Raw genomic sequence first — 14,707 nt, forward strand, 5'->3', positions numbered from 1 at the left:
TCTTAGTAAGATATTCTATAGTCAAAAAGCTTCTAGGCGATCTTCTCAAAGTCTTCTAGAGACTGAAGACCCCACAAAAGTATACTATTTTTAGAAGACCTTCTAAATATCAAAATTATACATCTTTCAGAGATTAAAGACCTAGCCTCCAGAGGATTTCTGTTGCCAGGAGACCTGGAGAGATCTCCTATAAACAAGAAACCTTCTAGACGTCTTCTATTGACAGAAAACATTCTAGAAATACTTTAGAAGTCTTCTATAGGGATCTTTAATCGACAAAATACTTTTCATATAATTTCCATAAACAGACGTCTTTGCAGAGTAATAACTTTGAGGAGAAATAAAACGCCTTCATCCGTCAATATAGTGGATATGAAAAAAAGTATGCTATAGATAGAAGTCCACAATATGCGTTTTTATACAGGAAGGTATTTTTATAGATCCTCTATGGAAAAATATATCCCTATAGACGACATCTTGAAGGTCATATCTTCATAAAATATAGCTCTTATATGAAGATAGGACCTTTATATAGATCCTTTATAGAAAAAATATATCCCTATGGATGGCATATTGAAGGATCTATATTATATTTTATGAAGATAGCACCTTTAAGATGGTCCATAGGGGTAATATATAGAGAGTATACCTTCTAAAGGGTCATACATAGGCATTTTAGAGGTTCAATTTTTATAAAAAGGACTTCTAAAGTTCAAGGTGCTAAGAGGACCTATTTTACTTTCCATGAAATTTTAGGTCGCTCGATTATAAAACGTATTTAGAATCTTCAAAACATGTTTGTAGAATCACTTTTGTTGGAATTGTAACGGAACGCCTTAATGAACTGAAAACGAATCGAGTTCTGCTTGTCAAAAAGGTAATTATATTCCAGGTCTCTTGACCTCTAAGAACCCGCAACCCGCAGCCCTTTTAGTTGGAAAATTTGGCATTATGGGGTGTTATCAATATCCGGATGCTGTACTATTATCCAAGGTTTATGGGCAAAATTCCAATGCTCTATCGTCAAAACTGCAAACTCTATTGTGATGTGACTAAACCCACATCGATTTAAAATCTGATTCAGGGTTTGAAAAGTTCGGATTATACTATTCTGTAAATTTGACAACATTAATTTAATCTCTATAAAAATCAAGTGTTAATTTTAGAAAGTGAATTTTCCCATTGCATGTCCGCAAAAAAGTATTGGACTTAATCCGAAAACCTTGTCATACACACCATTTCAAATATTTTCAAATGACTTCTTCTTCTACTTCGTCGCATGAGAAGCCGGAACAGGAAATTTTTCTGTTGTAATTTTTTGAATCGAAAAAAATGAATTTCCCTTTTTTGTGTTGGTATTTTTCTTCTACTTCTTTTTCTAATTTCGCCAAATAAGCTCGAATACAATTACAACTGTCCACACCTGTTATGGTGGAATAGATATTCCGACAACGACAACAACATCAAGAGACAATAGGGGGAAAAATTCAGTAAAATGGAAAATCACAAAAAGTCATGCTGAAATTATGCACGCACCTTCTTAACGAATTGGTGGCATTAGCGTGGTGCAGCATCTCTCAGAAGCAGTCACTTGTCATTGCAATCAAAGTGGCAGTTGTTTTCTTCTTCTTCTTCCTTTTTATTTTGTGCATTGCTAAGCAGCAGCACCATCAGACCGACCATATTTGGCAGTTTGCAATGCAAAAGAAAAAAATCGGCGAAGAAAACCTGAGAAGAAAAACTTGTTGCCAACATGACGATCACGCCGCCGATGATGGCTACACCTTGGCATTGTTCGGCCGCTCAAGTATGCGAGTCACCACCAGAAGAAGCAGCAGCAGAAGTAGGAAGTCAGTTCTTCTTTTGCACCAAGAAGATATTCAACAAATACGGATGTAGGTCAGCTCATAAAAGAAGAAGAAGAAGAAAAAAATGCCAAAAGGAAAAAATCAACAACATCAGCACATCCACACACACACATACAAACTAAATAAAATAAAAAAACAGCAACACCAACAACTTGACATTAAAGACAAAAATTCCTCAGCTTAGACTCAATGGCTAGTCGAAGCCATTATAAGTATTATTACTAGACACTTATGGGACAGTGGTTGAAGTACTGATAAAAAACGAAGTGTTGCTTAGGAAGGTCTTCCAAAGAAAGGGTGCTTAACTAGGTCTTATGTTAAAGTAATTCTATTAAAAGTCATCCATAGAAGTCCTCTAAAGGTCTACAGACTGCCTTCTACTGCTAATGTATTCGTTTGTCCTTCAAAAAAATTTTTTTTTAAATCCAGTGGTATGGAGTATGGAAGTTTTTTGAAAATTTGTTAAAAACATTCAGGATTATTAATAACAGAAGTATCTGGAAAAAATCCAATGTTAAGAAGCTGTAAGTCCTTGTAGAACTCCGCCACAAGATCTTCAGGTCCTTGAATTTTTTTTTAATCTATGTACTCTTATCGACCCTTGAGAAAATCCACGCATTTGGATCTCGGGATCCTTGCAAAAATCTAAGCGTATAGAGGAGACTTCTATAGCTTTCGAGGCCTTCATAATACATACGATCTTCCAAGGAACCTCAATATACGCCATTCTTTTCAAAAACATATAATTAGCCCTTACGAATCCTGTATTGGCAGATGATCTTCCAGAAATTTTCTATAGAAAAAATATCGTCTACGGACCCCCTATAGATGGAACCTCATTCGTAACTCGTTTACACACAAAATATCCTTTTATGATGGACGATTTTTTTAGAGGTCTTTCATACGCAGAATAGAATGAATACCCTGCAGAGGACTTCTGTAGCCAGATGATCTTAGAAAGATATGCTATAGACCAAAAAACATTCTAGGCGATATTTTAGAAGTCTTCTATTTTTTATAGAAGTCCTTCTAAATATCAAACATTTTCAAAATGTCCTGTATACACCTTTCAGAGATTAAAGACGTTGTCCATAGGTAGGTAACCCTTTATAAGTTTCAAGGTCTTTATAATACTAATGACCCTTCAAGGGTCCTTGATAACATCTGCGCTACATTTTGACATGAATAAACACTTGAAAAGAAATCCTGTGAAAAGAAATTTATGCTATCCAGGCCTTTGGACCTGGTGTCCTGCGAAAAAATCTTAGAAAATCCACGCCTTTGGACCTTTTTAATAAATTTTCACCTTTGGACTGGTGATCCCGGAAAAATCTTCTTAAAAATGCCGCGTTTTTTGGGATCTGTAGATGCAAGATGAAATCTTTTTGACCATGATGATCATGGACAAAAAAATCCACGTTTCTAGATCTGGTGATCCTTGGAAAAAATTCTTAAAAATCTACGCCTTTGGACCTGGTAATCCAGGGAACAAATTATTGGAATATTCGCGCCTTTGAACCTGGTAATCCTGGGAAAATATCTTCTATAAAAATCCACGTTTTTGGGACCTGGTAATCCTGGACAAAATCTTCTTCAAAATCACACGTTCAACGTCATAGGACCTGGTGATCCTATACACAAAAGATATTCTTAGTAATCCCTAGGGAAATAGTCTTAGAAAAATGTTCAGATAATCCACGCCTTTGAACCTGGTGATCCTGGACAAAAAAAAAACTTAATGAATCCACGATCTGGATATACTGCAAATATCTTCATAAAAACCAAGCTTTTTTAACTGGTGACCCGTGAAAAAATCTTTTTAAAATCCGAGGCTAGTGGTTCGAGGAAAAATCCATTATTCTGAGTCTGATGATCCCATAAAAAACGGTTTCCTAAAGGAAGGATCACACAAACTTGTAGGAGGTATCTTAGCCGTAGACGATTCTAGATACCTCTCTGAGATGTTCTAGCTGTAGAAGATCTGTAGGAGGTCATTAAATAGAGAAGACTTGTAGGAGGTTTTTTGGATATGGCAAAACTTTAAAAGTTATTTTGTAAAAAGAAGGATTGTAAGAGACTTATAGGAGATTATATAGCGGTAGACGAGCTATAAGGTGTTATTCTAGCTATATAAACCCTGTAGCAGATCTTTCACCTATAAAAGACTTGTAGGAATTACATGTGAGAAATATTCAGGATATTGAAGAACTGATGAAGGGTTTCTATATATTTCTAAATGGCCCGTAAGAGGCTATCTAGCTGCAAAATGAGATCTTTGAACTACAAAATACTTGTAGAATGTATACTAGATATAAGACACCTGTCGTAGATCTTATAGCTATAGTAACTTCCTACACGAACCTCTTCCAGCTGTAAAAATCTTGTAGGAGGTTGCCATAGCAATAAGAAAGCTGTAGAAGGTAGTATAGCTATAGAAGACCCATGAAAGAAATTCAGGATATTAACAACCTGCAGGAGGTTTTCTAGCTATGAGGTCTTCCAATCATAAAAGGCCTGTAGGTGGTCTTCTTGCTACAAAATACTTTAACAAGATATACTATTTATAAGAGACCTGTCGTTTTAAGAAGAAATGGAAGTGGTGGAAGCTCTGGCTACAGAAGACCCCAAGAGAGTCTCCTAGCTGCAGAAAATAATTAAAAGACTTTCTAGCTTCAAAATACATACAATGAGTTTTAGGAAAATTAGGACCTGTTGGAGGTCCTCCAGCTTTAAAATATCTGTAACAGGTTTTCTGTCATTACAAAAAATGCAGGATGTCGTCATACTCTAGAAGGTCTGAAAGAAGCTGTTCATTCTTAAGAATGTCTGTAGTAGGTCTTCTAGCTATTGAAGACCTATAGAAGGTTTTTTTAGCTTTGGAAGACTTACAGATTTTAACCTGTTTGGGGTCTCTGTCTTTATAGAATCTCTAGATTACATTTAAAGGATACCTACAGAAAATCCTTGATCTATAAGCATTTTTACCTTTAAATAACCCACTGTTCGTCGCCTTTTTCTTCTTTTTGTTAAATAGAAAGTTTATACCAAGGGTCATAATCTTAATCCATATTAGAAATTATAACAAAAACAAAAAAAAAAACATTTGATTTACTTTTTTCACATTTCAAACTGGGCTCTCATTACCTACCTGACAATTACATGTGATGTACGGGGCAGGGTTGGGCTTAATGATTTGTAATTTGTACTTTGGCGAAATTATCAGCACAGTACACCTGGACACAATGGCACAATGCCATTAAGAAGGAAGCAAAAAAATCCCCGCCGACAAATCTAAGTACACACATGAACTCATCAGACAAATAATGGCAACAGAAGAAGAAGAAAACAAATGAAAAAAAAATCAAATGAAATGAAATAGCAAAAATTGTAGCACAATTTACCCAGCGACCCACAGACCGCTAGACCAAATGGCATACATGTCGTCTATACATATACATATGTACGATATAAATATGTTTTTTTTTCTATTTGATATGTGTGATTTCAGTAAAAGTCCAATAGCTACCGTTCCATAACTTTCCATCATGGCATTCTGTGGCAGGCTGTTGGGTCAGATGGCATACTTTTCCCTCTTATGTGTTGTTGTTTTTGTCGTCGTCGTCAGCTGTCTGCAGGTTTTTCCTCAACTCATCGGAGTCAGTGATTCGCATTTCCACACTTTTATTAATGTATTCATTAATTTCCTCTTCTTCTTATCGCCGTTGCTGTTGTTGTATTCTTCCATAATGTTTTTTACACTTTATTTTTTTTCACTTTCATTACATATTTTACTAAAGCACACAGACACACACACATACCCTGCATAATTTCTTCTTGATTGTAGAAAGAAAAATAAATCTCGTTTTTTCCATAGTTTTATTATTATATTAAAATTTTTACTATGTCATTATTATTAGTGTGTGATAAATAAAACAAGTAAAGCAAGTTGTAAAAAGAAAAAAAAGAGAATTAAAAGAAAATAGTTGTCGTATCCAAACGGCAATGAAAATATTTTCTATAAGCAACTAGATTTCTTTGATTTTTGGGAGAAGAGTTTTTGTCTCACAAAAATTTCCCGTAATTTTTTAACAAATTGATTTCGGATAACTTAGAGTTGATATAGATATGTTCTTCGTATTTTCTATCTGGCTGATACGCACAATAACACACAAAGGGAGTAATCGAGTTTCTGAAAGATGAATTTCGAGTAAAAAGTTTTCAAAGAGAACGCCATTTTGTTGTGTGTTCTCTTAAATCTGGTTCCATGTTTTACCAGTTTTTGGGGTTCAGTAATGGTTTTGAGTAAAAAGTTGCAAAACTTGTAAAATTAGTAGATTCTTTTAGGTTCAGGAACGGAACTATTATTATATTTTATCCTAACTTTGAGCTTATTAACATTTTAACCAAACCTAGATCAACTCTGAACCAGGAACCCATGTGTCCTCTTATGGAAAGTATAAAACCTCTAGTCTGATGGTCTGTTGAAAAAAATTGTTGATGGTCATTAAAAAATATTTTTAACGCCTCCTTTACGAAATTTGTGAATATGGCGGTTATTGAAAAAATAGAGCTTAAAAATCTACGCTTAAGGACTAGTAGAAAAAGTCCCCCTTATGGACTGGTGGAGCTTTAAAAATGCAAGGCATATGCGGATTTTTAAAAATCCACGCTAATGGATTCTTTAAAAATCTTCTTCTCCATATTGATCCAAAAATCCATGCTTATGGACTTTGAAAAAAAAAATATTTTTTAACTCCTCCTTTACGAAATTTGGTTATTGAAAAAAATGGAAAAATTGCGCATATGGATCTTTAAAAATTTCAATTTATGGACCCTTGAAATTTTTAAAAATGTTTTTAAAACCTAACATCTACGCTTAGGGACTAGTAGAGCTGGAAAAAGTCCCCCCCCCCCCCCCCCCCTTACGGACTGGTTGAGTTTCAAAAATGCAAGGCATATGGACGCTTTAAAAATCCACGTTTATGGATTCATTAAAAATCTTCTTAAAATCCCCTCTCATATGGATCCACAAATCCATGCTTATGGATCTTGAAAAAAATTCTTAAAAATCCACTCTTATGGATCTGAAAAAATTGCGCCTATGGATCTTTAAAAATCCCAATTTATGGACCCTTGAAATTCTTTAAAAATCTTCTTAAAACCTAAAATCTACGCTTAGGGACTAGTTGAGCTTGAAAAAATCCACGCTTAAGGACTGGAGGAGCTTTAAAAATGCAAGGCATAGGAACGCCTGCAGATTTTTAAAAATCCACGCTTATGGATTTTTAAAAATCTTCTTAAAACCCCCCCGCATTTGGATCCAAAAATCCATGCTTATGGATCTTGAAAAAAAAAACTTCTTAAAAATCCACTCTTATGGATCTGAAAAATTTGCGCTTATTGGTCTTTAAAAATCCCGTTTATGGACCTTTAAAATTCTTTAAAAATTTTCTTAAAACCTAAAATCTACGCTTAGGGACTAAAAGAGCTTGAAAAAGTCCCCGCCTACAGCCTAGTGGAGCTTCAAAAAATCAAGGCATATGGACGCTTGTGGATCTTTAAAAATCCACGCTTATGTATTCTTTAAAAATCTTCTCCCCTTAATATCCAAAAATCCATGCTTATAAATTTTGAGAAATAATTTCTTAAAAATCCACTCTTATGAATCTGAAAAATTTGCGCCTATGGATCTTTAAAAAAACTCCCGTTTATGGACCCTTGAAATTCTTTAAAAACGTCCTTCAGTTGGATCCAAAAACCCATGCTTATGAATCTTGAAAAAACTTCTTAAAAAAAAAACTTCGTAAAAATCCACTCTTACAGATCTGTAAAATTTGCGCTTATCGATCTTTAAAAATCCCCGCTTACAAATACTGACAAATGTACGTTAATCGGTCATGAGTCCTTTAAAAATATTATTTTTTAAACACACGCTGGTCGATCTAAAAATCTTTGAAAAAAATTAATCCAATCTTATCAATCTGGTCTATAAAAAAATATTTTTTTTTAATTTAAGGGAACCCCCCCCATTCTCGATTTTTTATTTTTAAGATTTTAAATGGGCTGGTAAATGAATACCAATGCTTGTTAAGGTTTGTAACTTGGCACATATATATTTGAAGATGTAAAAAGGAAGAAAAATAATTTACCAAAATTTGTTGTTGTTGTTTTGTTGTTGTTTTTTGGGTTCAAAGAAAAGTCCATATTTTCGATGGCGGGCATGATAACTCCTCACTGGAACATCGGAATCCGAAAATTCCAACTGTGTTAGAAAGAGGACATGTCTGGCTCTCGTATGAACTAGGATTATTGACTTCGCACAACAATTAACAAAATGGCGGAACTTTGAATTTTTTTTTTGGAAAATCGCCTATTTTTTACCACAAATATCTTCACCGATTGGCTTTATCCTAGTTCATACGAGAGCTACACACTCCCAGAGAAACGTGTCAAAATTTGAAACTGATTGGATTATTAGTTTCTGAGTTATCGTGCCCGCCATTCGCAAAAGAGAAAAACGCGTTTAAAGTTTGAGAAGCCCTTTAGCCGTCACTTGATGCTGACACAATAAATCGGCTATATCTTCAAGAGTTCTTGAGATTTTCACTTGAAATTTTGTAGGAACATTCTAGAATTAGAGTAGATTCGAATTAAATCAAAAAATTTTTTGACACCGAGAATGGGGGGGGTCCCCTTAAACTCATGTATCTGATGGTCCTTGAAAAAATAAAAATATTGTTAGAAAAATCCTGGTCCTTGGAAAATTCTACGTTAATGAAATAGTTTCCAAAGACAACCTTACATAGAAGTTATATAGGATAACTTATCGGTATAGAAGACCTATGATGTTTACTTTAGCTGTTGATGACCTATGAGAGGTATTCTATGATGACCTATGAGAGGTATTCTAGGCTACCTGTAGGATGTTTTCTATCAAAGGAAGATCTATTGAAAACCTCTTAAAATGATTTCTTTAATAAATCTGACTATTGAATTTATCTGTTTTCTTTCAAATAATCACATATTTTGTGCAAATACCGGCTAATACCTATAAGAATTGCTCTGGCTATATAATAATATCTGTAGAAGTCTTTTGTAGACCTTGGATAACAGTAGGATATCCTCGAGCTAACTAGTAGACCTGTAAAGGTATTTTTAGCTATACAACCTCTATAGGAAATCTTCAGGCTATAATAGACCTGTGATAGGTATCCTAGCTAAATAAATTTGAAGGAGGTTTATTAAATAAAGCACAAAAATAGGGAAGTAAATTTTTTCGATAACGCCAAATAGATTCTGCATTCAAAAACCTCGTATTTACTTGTTTCCTCTTATTTTTTGTGTGTGTTTTAACCCTTTTCGACACTTCACAATGATTGGGCGCCATTATATTGTATTTTTCTATTCATATTTATTGTAAATAATCTATGGCATAACTGCATGTGATATATTTAAAGAATCATAAAAATAGACTAGCGTAGTGTCATATTTTCTCGCATTATTTTTAAATTTTATAGAAAAACCACTGCCAGTTGCAACCAACCAACAACCTGTTGTTGCTGGAAAGTTATGATTTGTTGAGGAAATCCAAGTAAATGGAGAGACCAACAAAAACAGACAACAACCACAATAAACCAGAACGAAATCTAGATTTTATTGTTCTTGTGTTGTCGATATTACTTTTTTGTGTTGTATTCAATGTATTGTCGTTGCTTGTGGTTGTTGTCGTCGCTGTTGCCTACTTGACTTGCCTTTTGTTGTGTAAGGTTATGGGTCATGGGAATGAGCAACACAAAGCTACATTGTTACTGCCAACAGTTTATGGTGTCTGTCTTCAGCTTTTTTGCTTTGTTAAAGAAAGTTTATCACTTTCTTTAAGCATAGAAGGAACCTACACCAATGTAATGCGGAGGGAGTGGTTAATAGGAAGGAGTGACGGGAGAGGTATTAATATACACGTTAAATGAATTTACAGAGACTGTTGAGATTTTAACAGTAGTTGATAATAGATTAACATCTAACATACACTGTTAAGGTATTAACATTCACTGTTAATTTTAAATTATTAACATTAACTGTTAATTTATTAACAGTTAATTCTAAAATATTGACAAACACTATCAATGTATTAACGGTCTCTGTTAATGTATTAAGACCCTCTATTAATGTAATAACAGGATCTATTATGCATCAACATCCTATGTTAGTGTTAACAATAACTGTTAATGTATTAATAGCCTCTGTTACTGTAATAACAGGATTGGTTAATGTATTAACAGCCTCTGTTAATGTATTACAAGTCTCTGTCAATGTATTAACAGTATCTGTTAATGTATTAAGGGTCTCTGTTAATGTACTAACATCCTCTAAAAATGTTTTAACAGCTTCCGTTAAGTTATTAGAAGCCTCTGTTAAGTTATTAACAGCCTTTGTTAAGGTGTCAAAATGTATTAAAGACTCTGTTAATGTATTACAGCCTCTGTTAATATATTAACATCCTTTGTAAGTGTGTTAACAGTAACTGTTAATTGTATTTGCAGTCACCGTTAAAGTATTAAAAGTCACTGTAAACCTATTAACAGTCTCTGTTAATTAATGTACAACCTCTGTTAATCAATTAACAACCTCTGAATTACCAGCCTCTGCTAATGTATTAACAGTCCATGTTAATGTATTAACAGTCTCTGTTAATGTATTAACAGTCTCTGTTAATGTATTAACAGTCTCTGTTAATGTATTAACAGTGTCTGTTAATGTATTAACAGTCTCTGTTAATTTATTAACAGTCTCTGTTAATTTATTAACAGTCTCTATTAATGTATTAACAGTCCCTGTTAATGTATTACCAGCCTATGTTAATGTATTACCAGCCTCTGTTAATGAATTAGCAGCCTCTGTTAATGTATTACCAGCCCCTGTTAATGTATTGACAGCCTCTGTTAAGCAATTGATAGCCACTGTTAATGTATTCACAGCATCTGGTAATATTTTAACAGTCCATGTTAATATTTCAACAGCCTCTGTTAAGGTACTAACAGCCTCTGTCAGGGATTAATAACCTCTGTTAATGAATTAGCAGTTTCAGTTAATGTTTTATCAGCCTCTGCTAAACAATTAGCAGTCTATGCTAATCTCCCTACAACCTCTGTTAATATCTCAACAAACTTATTAAGTTTTAACAGGCTTCAGTTGATAATTCGGAACCAATTTAAGCTATTAAAAGCCTCAGTTAATGAATTACCAGCCTCTGTTAATGTGTTAACAGCCTCTATTACTGTGTTAACAGCTTCTGTTAGTGTTTTAACAGCCTTTGATAGGGACATTAGCAACCTCTGTTAATATCTTAACTGCCTTATTAAGTATTAACAGACTCCAGTTGATAATTCGGAACCAATTTGCATTGCTTCTGATTACATATCTCCCCAAATTGCCTTATGCACTTTACAAGCACAGATGCACACAAAAAAATGTAGGTTAATCTCCGCTGTATGATGTCATCGTGTGATTGATGATTTGCGTGTACAAAATACTCACCATATCAGACGAGAGAAAAGTTTAACGAAAAAAAACACACATTTTGTCCATGAGTTTCCACATGACAATGACAAACAAGATCAATCAATCAGTGAGTCAGTCAATTTAGCGCCTTAAATGGAAACTCGTTTTGTTGCTGATACCGAAAAAAGAAATATATATTGTTGCTTCTTTTTAGAGACCAAGTCGAAATCCACATCTACCAGCTGACAAAAAATGCGTAGATTTTTCCACATAACATTACTAGGTAGCTGGACAGGCTTTTATGTGTGCGCTAATTCAAGCTGGCTAGCTTGATGCCTCCGAATGCCAATGTCAATGATGCACCAACTATGGCTGATGTCAATATCGATTCCGATTCGATGCCTGATGATATGTGTGTTTACTTAAATTTGTTCCATTTTTTCTTGGGGCAGGTAGGCATTTAACAAATTCTATTGCATGTGACACTGACGACAAGGAAGACACACCGACCAAATAAAAATCATTGGAGGATGACAATGGAAACGGGTTTCGAGAAACTCCATTTTGCACGTGAGCAAATCAATACCAAGATTGTTTAGGCTGCTTAATAAAGAAATTGAACGTTGCAAGAATTTACACAAATGTGCAACACGTACACTCACTCACATACACGCACACGTAGCGATGCAACATGTATTCTCCATCTCGTAGCAAGAAACGGCACTTCACTGTCTGAGGCCACAAAGTTAGCGGATGAAAGAAAGCCAATGACTTCCTCCTTAACCATGTCTTGGATGGTTGTTTGCTCACATGTCATGTGTGGCTGTCTCAGTGTGTGTGCATACTGACGATGCAACAGCAACAAGAACAACCTCATCAACGTGATTAGACAATGCATGGATGCTGTGCTCGGCCGTGCCATGCTGATGACGACGATGATGCTGCAGCTTCGAATCATCTAAAACGTCTGTAAAACGGTAGATATTGGCAACAACAAGCTATTTTCATGTTGGGAAAAGCAAGCTATACATGAAAATGTGCAACGGGAACTGTGGCCACGACAATGCTGACGAAGGCAATGCTGAGGAGAGGAAGATGAAGAACTGCCACGACAATGCCATGGCATGGTGGCATGCCAAATGGTCGGAGAATTCACTAATGCCAGGCAAACTGTCAATGTATGTTGCTAGCAAAAGACCCAAAGCAAACAGGTTGAGTGGCAAGTTGGCAATGATGCTGCTGCTACTAGCTGACTGGTTGCTTGGCTGCCTGACTCGCTAACTGACTGACTGGCTTCCCAGTGTGGCTGCTGCTACTACTACTTGTTGTGGTGGTGGCGGTGTTGCAAGTTGTTAGTCTAGCTGGCTATTATGTTGTGGTGTTGGTAAGGCAGTGTATCATAGCCGATCATGTTATTGATGAAGACTCTGGTTATCCATATGGAAACCTGCATCGCGGTTTCTATGGAATGTACAACACCTTTTCCTCTTCGTCGTCTTCCTAGCTGGCTTCAGTTGTTCGGGAAAAAAGTGTGTCATCCTAGGTTTACTTTAAAACAGTTGCAACATAAGAAATCATAGAAAATGCTGTATTGCATTTTTCGTTATCTATATATGTATGTGTGTGTATGTTTTTCTTTTTTCCCTGTAAAACAGGTGTGGATATTTACAATATACAACAAAAAAGTTGCTTGAGAATTTAAAAATGCTGGAAATGCAATAAATGTGTGCATAATCCAAAATTTGGGAAATCAACAACAAATAAAATAATACGAAGTGATAAATAATTTATTAACAGAGGGTAAAAATAGGTTAACAGGGCAAACAATTTAATAAGGGCTGTGAAAATGTCAATAAAGGCTGTTAACAGAGGTGAAAGTAATTAAGAGTGTTTGTTATTTCATTAACCGTAGCTGTTAAGATATTAACAGAGACTGATAATACATTATCAGCGTCTGTTCAGATTTTAATATTGGCTGATAAAACCTTAGCAGCGACTATTAATACATTAACAGAGGCTGTTAAGACATTAACAGAGGCTGTTAAGACATTAACAGAGGCTGTTAAGGCATTAACAGAGGCTGGTAAGACATTAACAGAGGCTGTTAAGACATTAACAGAGGCTGCTAAAACATTAACTGAGGCTGTTAAGGCATTAAAAGAGACTGTTAAGATATTAACAGAGGATGGTAAGACATTAACAGAGGCTGGTAAGGCATTAACAGATGCTTTAATACATTAAAATATTATGTTAAACATATCCTGTTTGTATTAACAGAGGTTGTCAGTACATAAAAGAAGTTGTTAGTACATTAGCATAGACTGTTAATGCCTTAACAGATACTGTTAATACATGAACAGAGGCTGCTAATATCTTAACAGAGGCTTCTAGTACCTTAACAGAGGCTGTTAATACCTTAACAGAGACTGTGTATACCTTAACAGATACTGTAAACACTTAACAGAGATTGTTAGTACCTTGACAGTAGCTATTTATACCTTAAAAGACGCTGTAAATACTAACAGAAATTTTTAATACCTTGACAGAGGCATAGGCTGCCAATGTATTAACAGTGACGGTTAAACATTAACAGAGGCTGCTAACACATCAACAGAGACTGTAAATACTTAACAGAGACAGTCAAAACATTATCAGAAACTGTAAATACATTAACAGAGAGTTTTAATATATTAACAGAAGCTGTTAACACCTTAACAGAAACCGTTATTGCCTTAACGGAGGCTGTTATACTTTAACATATAATGTTAACAGACAATGTTAGTACCTTACTAGAGGCGGTTTATACCTTTACCGAGGCTGTTTATACTTGACAGAGACTGTTAATGCCTTAACAGAAACTATTAGCACCTTAACAGAGGATGTTAATACATTTACATAGGCTGATAATATATTAACAGAAATATTTAATGACTTAACAGAGATGGTTAATGCCTTAGGTCTGCGTCAATATTACAATTTACTCTTTGGTGTCTCTCACTCTCTCTCTCTTTCATCATTTCATGTGAAATTTAAAAAATATATATATTGTTCCCCTTTCCTTATTCGAAATCAACTAACCTCAAAATTTTGTTTTCTCTCCACTTTCAATAACCAGCTGCCCCACCCGGTTCCGTGTGCTACAGTCATGCCCATTGTCAAATGTTCAGCAGCAAGACTCATTGTGATTTTCTGATACCCAACCTGTTCGGACGTTGTCAGTGTACCGCTCCAGCTAAACTAAAGGCCGGTAATTGTGTTGAACCCACTTCCGAAGAACCTGCTGCAGCAGTGCCAGCCACGTCTACAACTACATCCACAACCAGTACCACAACCACCTCCAC

The sequence above is a fragment of the Musca vetustissima genome, unplaced genomic scaffold, assembly GCF_032173495.1.
Source record: "Musca vetustissima isolate MV318-11 ecotype Yass unplaced genomic scaffold, APGP_CSIRO_Mvet_v1 utg21817, whole genome shotgun sequence".
In the NCBI taxonomy this organism is placed as follows: Eukaryota; Metazoa; Arthropoda; class Insecta; order Diptera; family Muscidae; genus Musca; species Musca vetustissima.